Here is a 21,309-nt window from a genome sequence, read left to right as displayed (position 1 = left end):
AAATAAAATTTAAAAAAATAATAAAACCCTGAATTTCTTGATAAATGTTACAGAAATGTTTAATTATACCTGAAAATGTTCACCACATATCAATAAGTAAAAATACAAAATTATGTATCTACATACATGATCCCAGTTTTGTGAAGGACAGTGTTTGTTTATGCAAGGAAGACCTCCAGAAGGCTAGCATGTAGAGCACATAGTAAGCTTTTAGTGAGATTTGTTGAAAGTATAAATGAATGATCAAATGAAGTAAGGATATGTCAATAGTGATTTTCTTTGAGTATTTGAATTATGAGTCATTTAAAATTGTCTTTTTCCTACTTGATAGTCCAGACTTTTCATAACACTTAATATATAGGTAATATTTTATAATTTTAAAAATTTAGCTTAAAATATATTTAAGAAGAGAACAACCACAGAAGATCAATTTAAGAGATATCTCCAGAACAGGTCAAAGTAGGCATAATTTTGCTCTCTTCAAGATTAAGAAGGCAAGAAAAATATGAGTGCAATTTATGGATTGATTATATGCAAAGCAGTGTCAAATCCTTTACAGGACTGGTTGTGGGAGGTAGGTGGTTATCTTAAATTCAGTACTTCTTATCCTATGACTGTCAATAAATGCTAGGGAGAATGAACATCTTGCTTCACTCCACCCTAATGATCTCTTTAACTATTAATTTAATAGCTTTCCATTCTTCACACATCAAGTCCAGCCTGCTGTACACCATCCATACAGCCTATGACATTTCTTTACTGACTACAAATACTTTGAAATTAGATGTTGTGTCTTACTCACCTTTCAATTTCTGACACCCAGGGTTAGGCAAATACTGAGTGTTTTTGAAAGGCCCATTGGATTTTATTTGCACTGCTTTTGTAGTATTGGCCCTGAATTACTAAGCCCTTCTTTATTTTCTAGTTTGGATTCTGAGACTATCAAGAGTAAGTCCATAGACTAGCTGGCTTTGGTGGTAGCTCCAGATGGTGACCATGGAGCAAAAGGATGGGTGTTTTGAGCATCAGATGTACACAGTTAGTGTCATATCAATAGATGAGATGTTATAGAAGTGGAGAGGAGTTGTGTGATTGGTGCCTATTTATTCATGCTGCACGTGCATGGGCATGAACACACATGCATCCACTTGTGCCCAAGCATAGGTTTTTCAGAGAGGGGTGCAAATTCTGTTATAATTAATCAGAAAACAGTGTTCTGATACAAATATAATTAGAAAACTTTAGCTGGTGAGCCAAAACATTATTGGAAGTCTTAAACCAGAAAATAAGTTTTCTTACACAGAGGAAGCTGATTTACAGTGTTGCTTTGACCCCTTGTTTGATGCATCATTACCTCCTGAAACTAGGTATCACTTCTGATTGTGCATCCTTTCTGTCTGAATTGTCTTTCTGTATCTTGGAGTCAATGAAGCTACTTGAGAGATTGGTTGTTATATAGCTTAACCTCCTGGGGTTTATCTCCACATCTCACTAACAACAAATTTATTTCTCCCATTAAATCAATATTGGATCAAATATAGATATGAGCCTTATTCTTCAGTTAACCAAGTTCAGGAGCCTTATGCTAGATGAGGTACACAGTGATACTTTTAATTCATCCTTCATCTTTTTCTTCTTTATTCCCAAACCTGTACCATTTTCTTTTTCTTTTCTTAATAATTTCAGAGTAAGAATAATTCTAAGACGCTCTCTTGTCACGCACCTTTAAAAACACACTTCAGATTCTATTTTTTTCCTCATAGGGGAGTTATAAATTTAAACTTACATGGAATTCATATATAGTCTTTTTTCATTAAAAAAATCAAGAGTTACATTTGAAGTAAGATTTACATATGTAGCAGTCAGAGAATTAGTTAAAGCAAGCAAGAAAAAAAGATGATGAGATACTTGGACTTTTAATTAAACATTGGAAGATATTTTAACTTTTTAGTCTTTGCTTTTTTATAGTCAGTAATGTAGAAAGTAGGGGCTTATTGGTTAATTGTGGATTTATTTCCCACATGTGTAAAATTCTCTCATTTTCATTACCATTAGTCCATTGAAAAAATGCTATAAATTAAGACAGAGGCTTCATAAAGTGGCAGTTAGTAAAATCATGGAGATGACTTAATGGCCACAAGAGGTTTAGAGAGGCCTCCTGGTTATGATGTTGAACTAGTGATAAAGAGGAGATTTCTAGTTTAAGTTTTGCTACATGTGATAGCTTTTATTTTTAGAGTTCTCCGTATTCTCACATATAAAATAAGAGCAATGGAAGAAATTATTCTACTGATCATAGTATGAGACTAAGATTCTAAATCTGGGGGTTGTATAAGTGTTATTGACTATGATTATTTATAATATCATATTTTATTTTTATAAAACTTTTTATTTAAGTAATATGGGAGTAATATGTTGTTAGCACGTGGTTCAGTGGTAAAGAGTCTGCCTGCAATGCAGGAGACACAGCAGATGTGGGTTTGATCCCTGGGGCAGGAAGATCTCTTGGAGGAGGAAATGGGAACCCAGTCCAGTATTCTTGCCGGGCAAATCCCATGGGCAGAGGACCTAGCTGGCCACAGTCCATGACCATCCCAAAGAGTAGTACATGACTGAGTGACTGAACATACAGCACACAGCACAAAATGTTAGGTAACTGTTCATGTTAGATGTAGAAGAGGGAAGCAAAATACCTGGCAGATAGCCCACTCCCCCTTTTCAGCCTTGTGGTGATGATAAGTATCATTAATTGATTATACAGTATGATTCTGTTGAATATCCCAAGGCTGGGCTTGAATACTCAAGCATCCCCTGCCTATAGATGATAAAAACCAAAGTTCAGAGTGATATAAGATCATTTAAGGTTTCATGTGGATGATGGATTCTGGAGCTAAGGCTTGAGCTAAGGTTACTAGAATTCTCATGTTTAACAAGTAAAATCCATTTGCTTGTGGATTAATGTTTGTTAATATTTTCACTCTATTTTAGGTGGCAACGGGTAACACATAACCAGGCAACAGAATGTAGAATAACAAGTAAGCTTAAGAGAAAACGCACATACACGCACACAAACAAAATCACATGATATGGATCAGTTAGCTATTGACACAGTAATGCTGTGTAACAAACAGTAGCAAAAAAATTCTCAGTGATATTCACACATGTGAGGGATAAAAAGGGGGATCTTATTTAGAGAGCAACTGGTGTGCCTCTGCTTATCTCAGCCGGGCTCTCTTACATGTCTCTGGCTTAGCTAATTTAAGTTACAACAGCCAGAGAGGTTTTGTTTCATGCTCCAGCACTTTGAGTCTGTTGTGTTTATCCTTAATCTTGGAACAGCAGATTATCCAGGTATATTCTTCCAGTAGCAATGACAAAAATATAAGAATGCATGTCAAAATGGGTAAAACCCATTAAGGGCCAAGTATGGACTGGTGGCTCAGATGGCAAAGTGTCAGCCTACAATGCGGGAGACCCAGGTTCAGTCCCTGGGTTGGGAAGATCTCCTGGAGAAGGAAATGGCAACCCACTCCAGTATTCCTGCCTGGAGAATCCCATGGATGGAGGAGCCTGATAGGCTATAGTCCATGGGGTCACAAAGAGTCGGACACGACTGAGCGACTTCACTTTCACTATGGGCTTCCTTGGTGCTCAGACGGTAAAGAATCTGCCAGCAGTACAAGAGACCCAGGTTCGATCCCTGGGTCAAGAAGATTCCCTAGAGAAGAGAAAGGCTACCCACTCCAGTATTCTTGTCTGGAGAATCCCACGGGCAGAGGAGCCTGGTGGGTCCATGGGGTTGCAAAGAGTCAGACATGAATAAGCAACTAAGACTTTCACTTTCTGAACTGACACACTTCATATCTGCCTCAGTCAATTGGCCAAAGTCAGTCACATGGCTGAACCCAAAGTCAAAGGGAAGAACCCCAAAGTCACATGTCAAAAGTTATGGATGCAGAAATGAGTAAAGAATTGGGGTCAATAATGCAATCTATCATATTGTATAGTTCTAAATATATTCCCCGGAGAAGGCAATGGCACCCCACTCCAGTACTCTTGCCTGGAAAATCCCATGGATGGAGGAGCCTGGTAAGCTGCAGTCCATGGGGTCGCCAGAGTCAGACACGACTGAGCAACTTCACTTTCACTTTTCACTTTCATGCATTGGAGAAGGAAATGGCAACCCACTCCAGTGTTCTTGCCTGGAGAATCCCAGGGACGAGGGAGCCTGGTGGGCTGCCGTCTATGGGGTCGCACGGAGTCGGACACGACTGAAGTGACTTAGCAAATATATTCCCAAAACGATTTGTAATTCTTCAGAGATACTCAAGAATTTTAAATGGTGATGATAATGAGATAACTCACCATGGAGATAAAAAATACAAGTAGAAAATAAAAATGAAGGTGACATTCAAATACAATATGCATAAGATATGATTTTCTGAAAATGTTGAAATAAGGACATATTTGGCCTTGCACTTCGCAATGTCCAAAATAACAAAAGAAATGTGTTGCTAATGTCAAAAAATGGATTATATTAGGGGAAATATAGATGTTCCGTAAAGTATGTATCCTCTTACGAATGTGTGTTCTTTTCCCAGAAAAGGCTTTATAAAAAATGTAAAATACAGTTTCAACATTGCATTTCTGCATTTAAAGGAGAAAAAAAAATCTTCAGAAATTATTGCATTCTATTTCTTCTTGGTTGTAAGTTCATTACCAATAGTCCCTTAAGATAGGTTGAATGAAGATTATTTCAATCAAGTAAAAAAAGTGAAAACAATCTTCAAGATTATTAATTTCTCTTGGTGTATAGAATAGCAAGTAACAGAATGTTTCATTGTTTTCTCCAAAGAAAAACACAGGTTTCGATTCATTGGATTTGAGCAAATTCTGCTTATAACCCTTAAAATTTCCCTTTCCACGTGTAATTAGATAATGTTTTCACATATGATTTCTGCCTCACTGTAGCCAGTTGTTCAGAGAAGGCAATGGCACCCCCTCCAGTACTCTTGCCTGGAAAATTCCATGGATGGAGGAGCCTGGTAGGCTGCGGTCCATGAGGTCATTAAGAGTCGGACACAACTGAGTGACTTCACTATCACTTTTCACTTTCATGCATTGGAGAAGGAAATGGTAACCCACTCCAGTGTTCTTGCCTGGAGAATCCCAGGGGCAGGGGAGCCTCATGGGCTGCCGTCTCTGGGGTCGCACAGAGTCGGACACGACTGAAGTGACTTAGCAGCAGCAGCAGCAGCCAGTTGTTTGGAAGACACCAATAATTTTTAAGTTGACAGTCCATCTTCTGTGTTAGTCGTCAAGCATTAATGAAGTTTGACTGCTTAAAGTCAACTGTGGATTTGTCTGGGTGATAGTCATTTGAAACAGCAATTCATTAGCTAAATTACTGTTATTTAGACTTTGTATTTTTCCTAGTCACTTCCAAGTTGGTTAGCATTAGCAATAGACACTTGTTTAAAGATCAAATTTAGTATCACACAGAAGTGTTAGTTTTATTGATTTATCTCCTGAGATGCATAGCTCTATATAAAATTAAAGCCCCTGGAATGTATTTTTAAATGAGACAAAGACATTATAGGTGAATATTATCTTTCGTTTTTGTTCAGTCGCTAAGTCACGTCCAACTCTTTGTGACCTCATGAACTGTACCAGGCCAGGCTTTCCCGTTCTTCACGGCCCCTTCAGTTCAGTTCAGTTCAGTGGAGTTTGCTTAAACCCATATCCATTGAGTCTGTAATGCCATCCAACCATCTTATCCCCTGTTGCCCTTTTCTCCTGCCCTCAGTCTTTCCCAGCATCAGGGGCTTTTCCAATAAGTTTGCACTTCTCATTAGGTAGTCAAAGTATTGGAATTTTAGCTTCAGTATCAGTCCTTCCAATGAATATTCAGGGTTGCATTACTACATTATTTATTTAGCAATTTAGGGAATTGATAATAGATCAAAGAGTGATCTGGTTGTATCTGTCCCATTTAAGTGAGGAATGCATTCTTGAACATAGTTCCTTTACATCCTGATATTGTTCTAGAAAAACTTTTATACATATACTTAGATTTATAATGGTGTATGTTACATCTATTTTTAAAATTGTAAAATTGAAAATACTCATATCAATGGGAGCAGTCAAAATATGATAAAGCCATACATGGAATGCTGCTGCTGCTGCTGCTGCTGCTAAGTCGCTTCAGTTGTGTCTGACTCTGTGTGACCCCATAGACAGCAGTCCACCAGGCTCCGCCATCCCTGGGATTCTCCAGGCAAGAACACTGGAGTGGGTTTCCATTTCCTTCTCCAATGCATAAAAGTGAAAAGTGAAAGTGAAGTCACTCAGTCGTGTCCGACTCTTAGCGACCTCATGGACTGCAGCCTACCAGCCTCCTCCATCCATGAGATTTTCCAGGCAAGAGTACTGGAGTGGGTTGCCATTGCCTTCTCCAATACATGGAATATCTTACAGAAATTAAAAATGTGAGAATATATGTGTACTTGTGTGGTGACATCCCAAAGTATGTTATAGTATCATTTCTTTCTTTTTTTACTTTTTTAATGGGAGGATAATTGCTTTAGAATGTTGTGTTGGTTTCTGCCCTACAACAACTACCATCTGCTTCTAAACACATATACACACACATGTGTAATTATGAAATCTTAAGCTACACAAATGGATGTGTGCCTATAAATAATCTTCTAACACACATAGACTAATATAGGAAAATACTTTGAAAAAGATCTGGGAGCCATATGTACCCAACTGATAATAGTAGCTAACTTGGTGGAAGCAAGTAAAATTTGAGAGTGGTTGTCATGGAGGCTCTTTGCTTTATCTGCATTATCTGTATCTTACTAGCATAAACAATAAATATTTTCATAGAAAATCAAATTGAAATTTATTTTTAAGGTGAGTGATGACTGATGCACAGTAAATTCATATAAAGTTTACCATTTAATGAGTTTTGCCATACATGTACATTCATAAACCATTATCACAAAAGAGACAGCAAACATTTTCCTGTCCCCAATTTCCTTGTGCTCATTTGCAATCCTCCCCTTCCTCTCACACTGTCTTTTCACATCCACCACTCTGCTTTCTGTTACTGCAGATATGTTTTAATTTTCTACAAATTTACATAGAATCATATATATATGCTTTTTAGTCTGGCTTTTTTCAGCATAATGATTCTGAGATTTAATCAAGTTGTTGAATGTATCAATAGTGCATTCCTTATTATTGATTAGTAGTATTTCATTTTAGTATTCCATATCATGGACATTTGGATTGTTTCTAATTTTGTTGTTGTTCAGTCACTCAGTCGTGTCCAACTCTTTGCCACCACGTGGACTGCAGCACGCCAGGCTTCCCTGTCCTTCACCAACTCCCAGAGCTTGCTCAGACTCATGTCCATTGAGTCGGTGATGCCCTCCAACCATCTTGTCTCTGTTGTCCCCTTCTCCTCCTGCCTTCAGTCTTTCCCAGCATCAGGGTCTTTCAGCTTCAGTTTCAGCATCAGTCCTTCCAATGAATATTCAGGATTGATTTCCTTTAGGACTGACTGGTTTGATCTCCTTGCTGTCCAAGGGACCCTCAAGAGTCTTCTCCAACACCACAGTTCAAAAGCATCGATTCTTTGTCACTAAGCTTTCTTTATAGTCTGATTCTCACATCCATACCTGCCTATTGGAAAAACCATAGCTTCAACTAGATGGACCTTTGTTGGCAAAGTAATGTCTCTGCTTTTTAATATGCTGTCTAGGTTGGTCAAAGCTTTTCTTCCAAGGAGCAAGCATCTTTTAATTTCATGGCTGCAGTGATTTTGGAGCCCAAGAAAATAAAGTCTGTCACTGTTTCCACAAAGTAGCTATAGATATTCACATAGAAGACTTTTGGTGAATATATGCTTTTTTTCCCCTTAGGAATAAATATCTAGGAAAGGAGTGAGGTCATATGATATGTTTGTTTAACTTTTTAAGAAAATACCTAAATGCTTTTCAAAGTTTTTGTACTATCTGACATTCCCTTTGGCAGAATGAGAGTTTCCCTGTAACCTAACACCCTTGATCCCTTGGAGGTATTTATTTGTCCATTCTAGTGGATAGGATGTAGTGGTATCTCATTTTGAATGTAATTTGGATTTCTATAATGAAAGAATATTGAACATCTTTTCATGTGTGTATTAGCCATTCATACATCTTCTTTGGAGAAGTATCATTATCTTTTGCCCTATTTCTTGGTTGTCTTCTTTATGGATTTCAAATATGTATAATTTAATATTTATTTTATGTATATTAAATATATACCTATATAATAATTAATTACAGTAAATATATATTAAATACATTACTCAGATAATTAAATATATATATACATATATTTAAAATCCACAAGAAGACATCCACTAAAAATGGCAACAGATTTGAACTCTTGGGTAAAATCTGAATATAAACTCTTTTGTGGATATTTATTTTGTATATATTTCTGTTTAGTCTATAGCTTGCCTTTCTATTTTTTTAACAGTGTCGTTTGAAAAATAAGACATTTTAATGATGCTGGTCAGTTTATCATTTTTAACTAAACTTGAATTTTGTGCCTTTTTATGAATTCTTTGCCTACCTGATTGTAATGAAAATGTTCTCATATTTTCTCACAGACATCCCATAATTTTATCTATAGGTGATCTAGCTGCCTTGGCCTCCTCTGTCTCTGAATTCTATATTCTGACCTCAAGAGACCATAGTCTGTTAGTGTTTCTTCCTTCGTGCCCTGAGGCCTGGGGACACTTCAGGAGTGGACTCAGATGATTTCATGGTTCAACTCAGCTGCTTTCTTTCAGGAATTACTCTCTTGATGTTCAATGTCTGAAAAGCATAATTTCATATATTTTGTCTGGTCCTTTAGTTGTTTAAGGTGGGTAGGTAAATTCAGTCCTTGTTGCTACATCGTGGGAGAAAGCTGAAGTCTTCAAATGGGTTTTGAAGGTTTAACATATTTTGTATTTCAACGGACCTTTTGTATTTTTCCCCTTGCTTTAAAAAAATGAACTTCACATTTCATTAGAGAGAGGGCTAGGATTTTTCTAATCCTATCTTTGGAGCCATTCCATTTATATTGAAGATGAAGCTTCAGTATTTAATAAAATCATAATGGTGGTATTGGTTATTATTACTGAGTACTCATGTCAAAGCTAGTTCAAAGTGCTTTACATGTGTTAGCTCATTTACCACAATACCCTGTGAGATAGGCAATATTATAATTTCTATTTTGCATGTGAGAAAACCGAGCTTACCAGAACCAGATAACCTGACTCTCTTAACCATATTATTTTATGGTTTCCAAATTTTATTTATTTCAGATTTGTTCTTAACACTAGAGATTCTGCAGTGAATAGTACACATAAACTCTCTTGTTTGAATTTGCATACAAGGCCTTCCTGTCATATTGGTGAATTTTTCAGGTTCTGGTGAATGTAAAGACATGGTTCTGGATCCTATGGACTTAAAATTCTGGTGAGCAAAACAGGACAAGAAGAGTATTTTTGTAGACTTTAGTAGATAGAGAGCATTCTGAGAGCTTGACCAGCAATGGAATGTTGAGGGGTAACCTGGGCGTAGGGACAAAAGAGGAGGACTGTTAAGCAGAGAGGATGATTTTGCTAGATACTTGGTATAAGAGCTGTATAGTTATATTGACAACCAAGGAATATAGCTTTGACTGCAGACTGTAAGAGTAACATTTTTTTCAGTGATAATGGGGGAGACTATGACCATGATAACAGTCATACCTAAAATATATTGAGCAGTTGACTAAATGCTGACCATAGTTCTAAAAAATATAAGGGTACTGATTAATTCCCATGCCAGTCCATTGAAGTGGGTATCACTATTATCACCATATTCTGGTTAAGGAAATTGAGATTTAACAAGGTTTAGGCAGAAAAATAAGCAGAAAAATGCAGAAAGTGAAAGTGAAACGGAAAGTCGCTCAGTCATGTCCCACTGTTTGTGACCCCATGGACTATACAGTCCATGGGCTTCTCCAGGCCAGAATACTGGAGTGGGTAGCCGTTCCCTTCTCCAAGAGATCTTCCCAACCTAGGGATCAAACCCAGGCCCGCGTTGCGGGTGAATTCTTTACCAACTGAGCCACCGGAGAAAAATGCAAAAACTCCAACCAAATCAGGTAGTCTGACTCCAGAATGTACAATCTTCAACACTAGAAGCAAGTTTAATGTTAGGAAGTTTAATGCAGAAATTAAGAAATGTTTTAGAAGGGAAAGGCTCTGGTTGGAGTTGGATGAACAGAAACCCTTAGAAGTTAAAGACTAGAAAATTCAAGTGTCTTTGACACCTTGTTTTGCTTTGGTGGGAGTTGGAATTGCATTGAGACTAGGTGGATAAATGTCTTAAAATATTAAAGTCTTGATAAATTAAAGAAGAATGTGTCCTGTGCAAAATACTGTGATTTAAAGCCCCTTTGAATTAATAAGTATGCCCTAAGTGCTCAGTTAAAATAGATTTTGACATAGAGTCATGGCTATCTGTCCAACTAGATAGGTATCTTTGGGTTAGATTAACGTTTCTCATAACTTTTATCTCTACCATTACATGCTGTTATAATAAACATCTTATATCCTACTAATTTTATTGCTTCAATGTAACACACATACCCACACGTAAACCATATATACACACACACACTGCTGCTGCTAAGTTGCTTCAGTCGTGTCCGACTCTGTGCGACCCCAGAGACGGCAGCCCACCAGGCTCCCCCGTCCCTGGGATTCTCCAGGCAAGAACACTGGAGTCAGTTGCCATTTCCTTCTCCGATGCATGAAAGTGAAAGTGAAGTCGCTCAGTCGTGTCCGACCCTCAGCGACCCCATGGACTGCAGCCCACCAGGCTCCTCCGTCCATGGGATTTTCCAGGCAAGAGTACTGGACTGGGGTGCCATTGCCTTCTCCACACACACACACACACACACACACACACACACACACACACACACATATATGTATATGAAAGTCACTGTGTTAGTCACTCAGTTGTGTCCAATCCTTTGCGATCCCAGACTGTAGCCCACCAGACTCCTCTGTCCATGGGATTCTCCAAGCAAGAATTCTGGAGTGGGTAGCCATTCCCTCCTCCAGGGGATCTTCCCAACTCAGGGACTGAACCCGGGTCTCCCGAACTGCAGGCAGACTCTACCATCTGAGCCACCAGGGAAGTCACATACACACACACACTTGTGTGCACACACTCATATAGCAAAGCCTGTCAAAGCAGAATGGGCAAATGTAATGATATAATGTCAGGTCAACAATTCAGAAAATCTGTAGGTTTCATGAAGATACGTAAGAGTTTTTGAGTATATAAGGTAGCGTGAGTAGGGTACTCAAGAGATCTATTTATTAAAAAATATTTTCTAACTAAAATTTTTTATTTTTAACTTTTATACAGTTTTTAATGGTTACTTTCGATTTACAGTTATTCTGAAACATTTGCTATATTCCCTGTGTTGTACAATACATCCTTTAGCCTAACTTACATCCAATCGTTTATACCTCCCACTTCCCTACCCACATATTGCACCCTCCCAACCACTGGTTACCACTGGTGTGTTCTCTATATCTGTGAGTCTACTTCTTTTTTCTTATATTCAGTGTTTTTGTTTTTGTTTTTTGTTTTTGTATTTTTAGATTCCACATATAAATGATATTATACAGTATTTGTCAAGAACTCTATTTAAATGATGGTAAAGGGACATAAGGGCTTCCCTGGTAGCTCAGATGGTAAAGCGTCTGCCTACAATGCAGGAGATCCGGGTTCGATCCCTGGGTCGTGAAGGAAATGGCAACCCACTCCAGTATAGATATGAATTCCATTGAATTCTATTGCCTTTGCCACCAATATTCATTAGTGTCAGACGTAAATGGTGAAGGACTATTGCACAATGCTATTGGTTTTAATAATGCTGTATCCAAGATAGATATTTAGGAAGGGAAGGAAATTACAGCAGAAGGCATCCAAATACCCTTGCTTAGGTTTCTGAGCTTGAGTACATGAAGGATTAAATTTGGGGATACCACTAAATTGAAGCATACATAAATGCTTCCAGTGTTTATACATAAACACATAAATGAGCCCAGTGTTTATAATTCAAACTCTTTGCCAACTCTGTCTAGGAGGAGATTGAGAGAGACTCATTGGGGTGAGTATAGGTTAAGAGATGTAAGTGTATCAACCTCACAGTGGAGTCTTGGTTTTAGTCTCTCATATTCTGGAAATCAAGTGATGCTGAAAATGATTAAGAATACAGTGATACTGCACAATAGAGTTCTTAAATACAAACCAAATATTTACTGCTGCAACTTGAACAAGAGGCATTATCTGTTTTAAGGATGGAGGACAATTTTGCTGTATTGAATTTTTTTTTTTAAGAAAAAATTCAAACATACAGATTAACTACACCCATTAAACACCCATGGCTCTATGAAATTTTATTTCCAGATACCACGCTCCTTTTTTTTACATCTCAAGAAATATCTGCCTTACATTTAGTGTTTCATATGCCCACTTTAACACTTTGAAGTTATCCTGTGAAGTTATCTATTATCTGTAAAGAAACATAAATAATGTCTTTATTTTCCATGTAATTATGAACATTGTACCGTACTACATATATACTTCTACATGAAAAACTTGATTTTTCATTTCACATTTTTTTTCACACCATATTGAACATTGAAGTAAAATTCATTCATTTACTATGTGGCATCACATTATATAAATAAGTTTCAGTTTATATATCTAATCTTGTATAAATGAACCAAGTTTTCATTTTCAGTCTTTCATCATTGCAAGCAATGCTACAATGCATAGTATTATACAGGTTTCTTTGTTCAATTGATTTTATAAATTAATTATTGGATAATTAACATTAGCAAGATTTAATTTTTTCTCCCCAAGAACATAGAAACTATTTATTTAGGAATTATTTTGTATCTTTTAGTAAAATAATATGAAAATTATTTCATATCTTTTTCTTCTTCATATAAGGTCTGCATATATTTGGTTTAATGTATCTCTAAATACCTTTTGTTGTTGTTGTTCTTAATAGTACTGTTTGTGTGTGTGTGTGTGCTCAGTCGCTCAGTCATGTCCAACTCTTTGTGACCCCTTAGACTGTAGCCCACCAGACTCTTCTTTCCATGGGATTTCCCAGGCGGGAGTACTAGAGTGGGTTTCCATTTCCTACTCCAGGGGTCTCCCAACCCAGGGACTGAACTGTGTCTCTTGTGTCTCCTGCATTGGCAGGCAAACTCTTTACCACCTGGAAAGCCAACAGAACTATCTACTTCAATCTATTGTAATTAGAAGTTCTAATCAATTGTTGCTAAAAACATAAAAATTATTTTTCCACTTTTAAATAATTGCTAAGCTTTTATTGATTCCAAATGTGTAACTGTAGGCTCACTTGAATTTTTATGGAATCATAATATAGTAAATAAAGTTGACAATTTATCTCTCCATTCTAGTGTTGTTTTATATCTCTTGTTCTGATATAAAAAATTTTGAATTGGAACAGTGAGGGAAGCATCCTTCTCTTGATCCTAAATTGAACTGTATAGAGGTGTAAAACTGTACAGTTCTATGGTAAATACTTGAATTATATCTTTTACTTAATGTCTTTCTCACAACTTTGCTTTAAAGAATTGTTAATTAGTATTTTTGTATAAGTTAAGTTACATTTCTCTTATGTTGAGTATGGTTATGCATAAATAAAGTCAGAGGGCACAATTATTTAAAAATAAAGTTTATTAAAAATAATTATTGCATTAATTAAATTGATCTCAGTTTCTAAAATAACAGAAAATTTTAAAGTTTCCGAAAGTCAGTCATTTAAGGTCAGCATGACTTAAGCTTGAAAGTAATTTTGAGTATGCCTTGGAAGAAAAGTTATGACCAACCTAGATAGCATATTAAAAAGCAGAGACATTACTTTGCCAACAAAGGTCCATCTAGTCAAGGCTATGGTTTTTCCAGTGGTCATGTATGGATGTGAGAGTTGAACTGTGAAGAAAGCTGAGTGCCGAAGACTTGATGCTTTTGAACTGCGGTGTTGGAGAAGACTCTTGAGAGTCCCTTGGACTGCAAGGAGATCCAACCAGTCCATTCTGAAGGAGCTCAGCCCTGGGATTTCTTTGGGAGGAATGATGCTAAAGCTGAAGCTCCAGTACTTTGGCCACCTCATGCAAAGAGTTGACTCATTGGAAAAGACTCTGATGTTGGGAGGGATTGGGGGCAGGAGGAGAAGGGGATGACAGAGGATGAGATGGCTGGATAGCTTCACTGACTCGATGGACGTGAGTTTGAGTGAACTCCGGGAGTTGGTGATGGACAGGGAGGCCTGGCGTGCTGAGATTCATGGGGTCGCCAAGAGTCGGACACAACTGAGCAACTGAACTGAACTGTAGTGTTTGTATATGTATAACAATGAGTGTGAATTAGTATGTGACTATTAATAATATTACTCCAAAGTATTGATTTCATAAGGAAGTGTGGACTTATGCAGATTATTAAGTTTATACTTTGAATTATTTGCCTTGCCTAAATAAGCAAGAATTACCTCCACAGTTTAAAACATCAAATGAAGTGAAATTAATATGGTATCACACATAGGAGAACCTTAAAAAAAAAAGTTGAACCAATAAAAGCACAGTAGAAATTTGTTGCCAAGGGCTTCATGGTGGGGAAAATAGATAGAAGTTTGTAAAAGAGTAAAAACTTTCAGTTATATGAAGAAGTCGTGAGGGTCTACCATATAATATGGTGACATGACTACAATCAATAATGCTGTTTTCTATAAATGAAAGAGGAGTAGAGCTTAAATGTTGTCACCAAAAAATGATACACACGTGAGGGACTGGATGTGTTTATTCACTTGATGGGGAGGGAACTGTTTCACAATGCACACATACATCCAATCATCTTGATACAGACGTTAAAATATTTGTCAATTATACCTAAATTTTAAAAAATCTAGCAAAAAATAAATAAATAGCAATAATTATAAGCCAGACCACTCAATGGGATGTTATAATCTACCTTTATGCATTCCATTAGTGATTGGAATAAACTTAGTGTACATTTCCTTCAGACTCTTGAATCATAAAGTTCTAGATAGGATGACACTAATTTCTCTTGTATTTGCTGTACCCAACTTGTATTTAATTTCCCTACTTGGACTGAGGTTTTTTGAACTCCAGAGTCTGGATTTCTACTGATATCCTACTCTCTTAGGTGTACATGGTATAAGGGAAAGGTCACATCAAAACAGTCATAAGGAGATCATGTAATTTCTCAGATATTCCCAAAAGCAGGGAGTCCAGAAGGAAGTCACAAAAACTCAGGAGTTTAAACATCAAACTATGCTTGGCAACTACTATGCATTTATCCTTCCTTAAGACAAAATGAGAAGGAGGCGGCAGGGGATGAGATGGTTAGATAGCTTCACTGACTCAGTGTACATGAATCAGCAAACTCCGGGAGACAGTGAAGGACAGAGGAGCCTGGGGTGCTGCAGTCCATGGGATCGCAAAGAGTTGGACACAACTTAGAGAATGAACAACAACAACAAAATTAAACAAGTAAAACTTGACTTTTAAGTGATATTTTTTGGAAACAACATTTAAGTTAACTGCAAGTGGTCAATAATTTTTTAATATAAAAATACCTAATCTTAAATATATATCAGAGGTCTCATGTTCTGATTGTGGGAATATAAAATATAAAATAGTACAACCCCTTTGAAACAGTTTCGCAGTTTCTTAGAAAGTTAAATATACTAAAACCTTGATGCTGAGAAAGATTGAAGGAAGGAGGAGAAGGGGATGACAGAGGACGGCATGGTTGGATGTCATTGCCAAGTCAATGGACATTGAGCATGCTCTGGGAGATGGTGAAGGACAGGGAAGCCTGGTGTGCTGCAGTCCATGGGGTTGCAAAGACTTGTACATGAATGAAAGACTAAAGAACAACAGCAACAACAATCATATGACCCAGATTTCATTCTTAGTTGTCTGTTCAAGAGAAATGAAAGGATATGTCCATACAAACACTTGTACGTGAAGGTTCAATGCAGCTGAATTTGTTAGTTCAGTTCAATTATTCAGTTGTGTCCGACTCCTTGCAACCTCAAGGACTGCAGCATGCCAGGCTACCCTGTCCATCACCAACTCCTGGAGCTTGCTCAAACTCAGTCCATTGAATCAGTGATGCCATCCAACTATCTCATCCTCTGTCATCCCCTTCTTGTCCTACCTTCAATCTTGCCCAGCATCAGGGTCTTTTCCAATGAGTGAGTTCCTAACATCACATGATGTGATGCCCAAGTATTAGAGTTTCAGCTTCAGCATCAGTCCTTCCAATGAACACTCAGGACTGATTTCTTTTAGGATTGACTTGTTTGATCTCCTTGCAGGTCAAGGGGCTCTCAAGAGTCTTCTCCAACACCACAGTTCAAAAGCATCAATTCTTTGGTGCTCAGCTTTCTTTGTAGTCCAACTCTCACATCCATATGTGACTACTGCAAAAACCATAGGCTTGACTAGATGGACTTTTGTTGGCAAAGTAATGTCTCTGCTTTTTAATATGCTGTCTAGATTGGTATAACTTTTCTTCCAAGGAGAAAGCGTGTTTTAATTTCATGGCTGCAGTCACCATCTGCAGTGATTTTGAGCCCCCCCAAATAAAGTCTGTCACTGTTTCCATTGTTTCCCCATCTTTTTGCCATGATCTTAGTTTTCTGAATGTTGAGTTTTAAGCCAACTTTTCCACTCTTCTCTTTCACTTTCATCAAGAGGCTTTTTAGTTCCTCTTTGCTTTCTGCCATAAGGGTGCTATCATCAGCATGTCTCAGGTTACTGATATATCTCCCTGAAATCTTGATTCCAGTTTGTGAACATCCAGCCTGGCATTTCTCATGATGTACTCTGTATATAATTTAAATAAACAGGGTGACAATATATAGCCTTGATGTACTCCTTTCCCTATTTGGAACCAGTCTGTTGTTCCATGTCCAGTTCTAACTGTTGCTTCCTGACCTGCATACAGATTTCTCAGGAGGCAGGTAAGGTGGTCTGGTATTCCCATCTGTTTAAGAATTTTCCAGAGTTTATTGTGATCCACACAGTCAAAGGCTTTGACATAGTCAGTAAAGCAGAAGTAGATGTTTTTCTGGAACTCATTTTAAAAATGAAGGTATTAATTTTATGTTTTACCAAAGTTTTACTCACTCATGAAGTAAAAAAGGAAACTTGCAGCAAAAATTTAAAACTCTTCAAATTTCTGACACCTAAAATTCCTTCAGCTTCTCACAATAATGAATCTGAACTTGCTTAATTTGCTAAAATGAATAAATGTATACACAATTGTTATAACATATGAACAAGAATTGTTCAGACCTAATTTTTTTAGACATGACTGGCTAAGTTTTCCTAGTAATCCAGGTTTCCTGCCTCTTTCTTATGAGAAATAATTAACTAAAACAAGGTCCCATCCAGCTGCTAGATTTAAAATATTACTATTGCTTCAGCTTCTCCCAGGTACATTGATCCTTTTAAGTCTTCCTGGAATGAGAATGATAACTATTTTCCAAAAGTAATTTTTTTTATAAGCTTAATGAATTTCAATGATTTGAAGACCACTTATTATTTCTAGCCACTTAGTTCAAAATAAAGTATGTACTTTTATGGTGAAGCAGAGAATGGTCAAATTAAACCAACAATTTTTTTTTACTGGAGTATTCATTTGTGTTTGCCATATAAATTGGAAGGAAGAAAATAATTTCCACTGCTAGAGCATAAAACAAATTAGACATAGTGACATAAAAGGCAAACCATAAGCACTCTCTTGAAGAAAATGAATGCCTTTTACAGGATATGAAGTCATTAACCAAAAACCTGTCACAACATCTTTAACCTATTCTAGTTTCTGTGTTCTAGCAACATATACACTTTCTGTTGACCATATTCTGTGAAACCCAGTGCCAATAATTAAATAAATTGCATTGCACAAAACTTACAGTCATCTGATATGGCATGAAGCCAACCCTTTCCTTTTGTTTAAAAAAATTCAATTAGTATTTTATTTCTTGACTCTAGAAATTTCTTTTAACAAAATGATTTTATTACAGGATTCATTTTTCTCAGTGGAATGTTTGACCTCTCCTCTGTCTAAACTAGCTTCTGTTCACAAAAATATGAACATAAAGCATAAAGTATTATGCTGCGAATCATATTTTTGGAGCAAGGGCATAATACATTAGGCCTCAGGTATCCATATAATGGGATTAGTAGGTTTGCACATAATCAGAGTCTCAGGTGATTGTATTAGAGATTCCAATGTGGATTTCCTAGAATTTCAGGTGAGGGCATTGCTCTACGTCTTAAGCCAGGTCACCTCTGTGCTGGGGATTCGTGAGTGATGCCTATTGATACAGGTGCAGACTCACTCTCTTGTTATAAATATTACCTTCAGGTTTTAAACCTGGCTGAGATCTATTTTTTTTTGATATGCAGTGGCTCAGATGGTAAAGAATCTGCCTGCAATGCAGGAGATCTGGGTTAAAGAAGAGACATATAGGGTGGGAAAAAAAATGATGTACATAATACAAATATTTTATGTAAATAGAAAACACACAAAAGTATTATATGTATACATATATATGCATACATACATATATATGAATATATAACATTACTATTTATTTAGGTAAAGCTTTTGTAAACACATAAGTAGGAAAGATCTGAAAGAATCACATACAGTGGAGGTCACCTCTGGTAAGAATACCAACAGACACTTTGACTTTATTCGTGTTATTTGAATTTTTAACTATGTGAAAGCGCTGATACGTTATTTGGCCAGCTAAAAATACAAACATTCACCTTGAAAATAAGTCTAGTCTACATTTCTAACCAATACCATTTTCCTTATGAATTATTTTTTAGATGCAGGTGTTGGATTTGAAAAGGAGGACCAGTGGAGTTCAAAACAAACAAGATGGCAGTACAAAAAATTAACCAGATGGATTTGTTACAATGTCTAGACTAAAATTGCCATTCTCTCCTATATTGAGTTTATATGGCAGAACAGAGGCTTAGATTTTGGACCTAAGATTAAAATGTCTGTTTATTATAGCCAGAGTTAGAGCTTTGTGTTAATGAAACTGTGTCCATGGAGACTACCATTTACAATAAGTTCAAAGAGTGTGTGTGTGTGTTTGTGTGCGTGTGTATTAAGTTGTTTCAGTCATGTCTAGCTCTTTGCAATCCTATCGACTGTAACCTGCCAGGTATCTCTGTCTGTGGGATTTTCCAGGCAAGAATACTGAAGTGGGTTGCCATTTCCTCCTCCAGGGGATCTTCCAGACCCAGGGATCAAACCTGCATCTCTTATGTCTCCTCGTTGGCATGCAGGTTCCTTACCACTAGCGCAACCTGGGAAGCCCATAAAACCTCTTTATTCTAGGAGTCACAAGTCTTTGGGATGCTACTCTTCTTTGTCTATGAATGTAATTTATATTATTTGAAAGAAAGTGAAACAAATTTATATAGTCAGAGAATGGAAAGCCTGTCAGAGAATTCCATATACCTTTATCAAATGCGATGTCCAAATATTTGACTGTCATCTGCATTTTCTCCTGTTCTCTGCTTGAAGTTGAGTGTATTAGGATTAATTTGGCTGCAAATAACCAGAAACCTGAAAATATCTTTGTTCTAAGAATATTTAATATAGTAAAAAAAAGTGTTGTTGTTCAGCTGCTAAGTCATGTCTGAGACTTTGCAACCACATTAACTACAGCACACCAGGCTTCCCTGTCCTTCACTGTCTTCCAGAATTTGCTCATGTCATGTATATTCAGATTTATTTCAGAAGTTCAACAATGTCAAGAACGCAGGATTTCCATGGTTCTTCTCTACAATACTCAAAGTGTCGACTTTTCATTCTTTTGCTTTATTGCCTCAGTGTTGCAAGATAGTTACCACAGCTCCAGGCATCACTTATCCATCCTGACATTTTAAGCTAAAAAGAAAGATCTAGGAAAAATGAGTTTTCTTTCTGAAAGTTATGGCTGTTTATCAGCAGAGATAATCTCTCCTCAAAATTCCCCAATAGAACAAGGAAGTTCTTGTCATGTCATTTTACCTGGAACCTGAGTTCCATGGTTACATACACTATCAAAAGAGGGTGGGAAAATACATGGAAAAGAGGAGTACTGGTATCATGATTGGCTTTGACTGATCTTGATTTATTTCCTGGAACCAGTGAAGGGACATACTTTCCCTCAATCTAAAGGACCGACTTCCCTGGTGGCTCAGACAGTAAAGCGTCTGCCTACAATGTGGGAGACCCAGGTTCAATCCCTGGGTCGGGAAGATCTCCTGGAGAAGGAAATGGTAACCCACTCCAGTATTCTTGCCTGGAAAATTCCATGGATGGACAGCCTGGTAGGCTACAGTCCATGGGGTTGAAAAGAGTTGGACACGACTGAATGACTTCACTTTCAAAGGACCGACTGCTGCTTCCATGAGTGAGTCAGAGATCCTTAAGTAAGGAGAAAGTAGGGAGGGGGGATGACAGCTGCATAGGCCCTGAACAATAGGAATATTTGGTTCATGTAATCTTGGTCCCCAAAGTGCCATTGTTCTGTCATGGGAAAGAATTAAGGTGAAAGTTGTATGTGTAGCCTCCACCTTCAGACCTAATTTTAGACAAAAAGGAGTAAAGATCTTCCAACCTTTTTTTTTATTTCATTTCATACTGAGGAGCTAATCCTTAGGTAGGTTGATAAGGAGTTCCAGGGACCTTGTGGAGAAGAAAGGGGTCTGGGGCCCTCAAGGAGAAAAGGACAAACCTTTTTTTCTGCATTGCTTTGTCTTAGTCAATGTAACAATATATCTTGCTCAAGGACATGTTTCTCCTTGAGATTAGAACCTTCTGACTAATCTTGTTATCTTAAGATGTATATTGTGGGAGTGAGTCTGGTGATATCTTTCTACTGTTAGTTCTAATCTTATTAATTTAAGATGCATGTTGTGGGGATGGGTCTGGTAAAAGGATATAAGGTCTTGATAAGACTAACTAGTGGGGGGCACTCTCCGCCCCCCTTCAGATGTTTATGTCAGAAGCTTTCTCTGACCCTTTTATACTTTACTAAAACTCTGCCATCCAAAAGCTCTTGAATGATCAAGCCTAGTCCCTGGTCCCAAAGCTAAATCTTCTTCAGAGATCACAA

Source organism: Bos mutus, chromosome 8 (genome assembly GCF_027580195.1).
Source record: "Bos mutus isolate GX-2022 chromosome 8, NWIPB_WYAK_1.1, whole genome shotgun sequence".
Taxonomy (NCBI): domain Eukaryota; kingdom Metazoa; phylum Chordata; class Mammalia; order Artiodactyla; family Bovidae; genus Bos; species Bos mutus.
The sequence above is the reverse complement of the archived record's forward strand: the minus strand, read 5'-3'. Positions refer to the sequence as shown.